The 2704-nt window shown below is 37.8% G+C and overlaps 1 non-coding gene across 1 annotated transcript; it reads left to right on the top strand.

Annotated features, from left to right (window-relative positions):
• The first annotated feature begins 801 nt into the window (after positions 1 to 801).
• On the top strand, positions 802 to 965 carry LOC117078699. The gene has a single exon (XR_004435127.1). It is a non-coding gene; the product is annotated as a U1 spliceosomal RNA (small nuclear RNA).
• Positions 966 to 2704: the final 1739 nt, after the last annotated feature.

The following is a 2704-nucleotide window of genomic DNA, read 5'->3' as shown; positions in this document are numbered from 1 at the left end:
AAACCTATTAGTCTTCTATTTCTTACTTTAAAAAACAACTATTTTTTAATTTTACTTTCCATTATTTTTCTGAAATGAATGTTAACCTGTTTTTGAACTCTTACTTTTTAGAAGAGTATGTTATGGCTTGAGCTGTTTGGTAATATTGTCATCTATGGAAAGCTATGAACATTGCTTTAGCTGGTGGTTATAAAATTAATGCAATTTCTAACATTTCTCCATACTCTTGAGTAATTCTGGGAACTGTCCTTCCAAAGGAATCTTTGTATTTCTAGATTGAGATGAGAGAAAAAGTATATGGGTAATTCTACAAACTTCTCCTAGGCATGTACATATCTAGCCAAGCATACCAACCTAAATCATTATGCCATCACACCTTGGAGAAGGATGGACAAGCTTGAAGGGAAGCTATTCAGCAGTAGAGAGTACAATAAAATAAGTTGTTTCAATCAAATTTCAAATAGATATGGAGGTCATATTTTGCATTATTTGGTTTTCACAGTTGAAGTGTGAATTTGTGTTTGCGTGTGTGCTGTGACTCTTTGATGTGTGGTGAAAGATTTCTGGGAACTAATTTTGGTTCCTGAGTTCTAATTCTAGTTGGGTCTGCGATCGCCACAGGCAGGTCACTATTTTGAGCAACTGTACAATTTATTTACATTATCTCCAAAAGGCCTATGCCCACATAGGTACACAGGAGTGCTAATCAAGTAGTGAGTGGGTAAAAACCCTGTTTTTGTCTTTTGTAAGTTTGAACTGTTTTCTGTCCCCTAAAGAGAAATCCTTAAATAAAAATGATGAATTCTTATATGTTGGGGTAGTGCCATGAGCATGAAGGTGGTTCTCCCAGCGCCAAGGCTCATCTATTGCACTCCAGATGTGCTGACCCCTGAGATTTCACCAAATGTGGGAAACTTGATTACATAATTTATGGTGGTGGTGAACTGTGTTCGCTCTTTCTCCGGTTCAACAAAACAAAACAAATGGCCTTTTATTTCCTAGTGACTGAAATCTGTTAACGTTTGATTAATGTCCATTTCAAAAATGGCTATATTCAACCTCAACTCAACATTATAAAACTGGGATTATACAGACAAAGCCTAAATCATATAAAGAGAAAATCAGCTAGAGATGTCTATCCATTTGGGTACTTGAACATGTCAAAAGCAGCTTGAAATTCTGGCTAACTTTTGTAAAGCTTTCAGACTTACACACCAATTAGCATCCAAGGAGACATAAAACTGTGAAGGTTTACAAGGTGCTCTTTCCAAAAAGAAAAGCCCTTTCAAGGACACTTGAAAGGAATTCCTTCCCTGAACAATGGCCATTCTGCCTTGGCAAGGGAATTTGTCCGGTGCCTGAGTTGTAGTAAAGGCAAAGGATCAAGAAGTTCTTCTAAAAGCTCTGCAGACCAGCCCCTTGAAGCAATCAATCAGCAATCAACTAGCTGGCCTTCCTAGGGCTCCTATCCTGTTTCAGGATCTAATAGTTTAAAAATGAGTGGGAATTTGGAAGCTAGAATTTAATAGTTTTTATAATAACTCAAAGATCAGCCTTGGCAAGGTTACTTAGAACTAGCCCATCCATTTTCTCACTGGCACATTTCATAAAAACAAATAAATAAATATAAATGGTATATTCCCATTAAAGGTAACTTTGCTTCAAGACCCTTTTCCAGAACACACATCATTCAGTGATTAGTCACTCAGTAGTGTTACCAATTTTTAAAAAATTGGAGACAAGATTCGATTATGGTCCTAAATCTCGAATGATTACAGTGACCTATACACTGTCACATTTTTTAAATTAATTTTTTGAAACAGTAAAAACTTGAATATGTGTTACAATTAATATGGCATCTCTCTGGTGTTTTTTTTTTTTTTTTTTTTGAGAAGGATCTTGCTCTGTCGCCCAGGCTGGATTGCAGTGGCTGGATCTCAGCTCACTGCAAGCTCCGCCTCCCAGGTTCACGCCATTCTCCTGGCTCAGCCTCCCAAGTAGCTGGGACTACAGGCGCCCGCCACCATGGCCGGCTAATTTTTTGTATTTTTTTAGTAGAGACGGGGTTTCACCGTGTTAGCCAGGATGGTCTCGATCTCCTGACCTCGTGATCCGCCCGTCTCGGCCTCCCAAAGTGCTGGGATTACAGGCTTGAGCCACCGCGCCTGGCTCTCTGGTGTTTTTAAATAACAAATCTGGATAGGTTAACCAAAGCTGAACTTTGCTGGATCTCTAAACATGAGTTTATTTTGATTTTTTAGGTAGCTCAGCATTGGATTTTAGATAAGATTTCCAGAATCAATCAGAAACATCCTGCTGGGTCATTCTTCCAAATTAGGTTTACTGGAGTGCACACCGTGGTCAGATTTCAGAAAACTGACTCAACAATCACAAAACTCCTGAAATCTTTTGGGAGCCTCTGCAAATTTTTTGTCTATGATAGGGGCTTAATAATCATTTCATGTATTTCTTTTTACTCTTGAAAATGAGTATTTGTTGGTCAGTGGTTGAATGCCAAGAAATTATGTTCAGCCAAGTGGCCAATGGAATAGAGGTTTAGATTTAAAAGTTTTTCTACTCTGCATACATTTTTTAATCTGCTAAACAAACCTTAATTTTGGTGCACACATTTATCTCTCAGAGGTGAACACTAATCATATAGTGCCTTTTAACAGTGTTAGTTTAGTCTATATGCAAACTCAAA

Source organism: Trachypithecus francoisi, unplaced genomic scaffold, assembly GCF_009764315.1.
Source record: "Trachypithecus francoisi isolate TF-2019V2 unplaced genomic scaffold, Tfra_2.0 Lachesis_group6, whole genome shotgun sequence".
In the NCBI taxonomy this organism is placed as follows: Eukaryota; Metazoa; Chordata; class Mammalia; order Primates; family Cercopithecidae; genus Trachypithecus; species Trachypithecus francoisi.
Note: the sequence above shows the minus strand (reverse complement) of the source record. Positions and strands in the feature narration are given on the sequence as shown.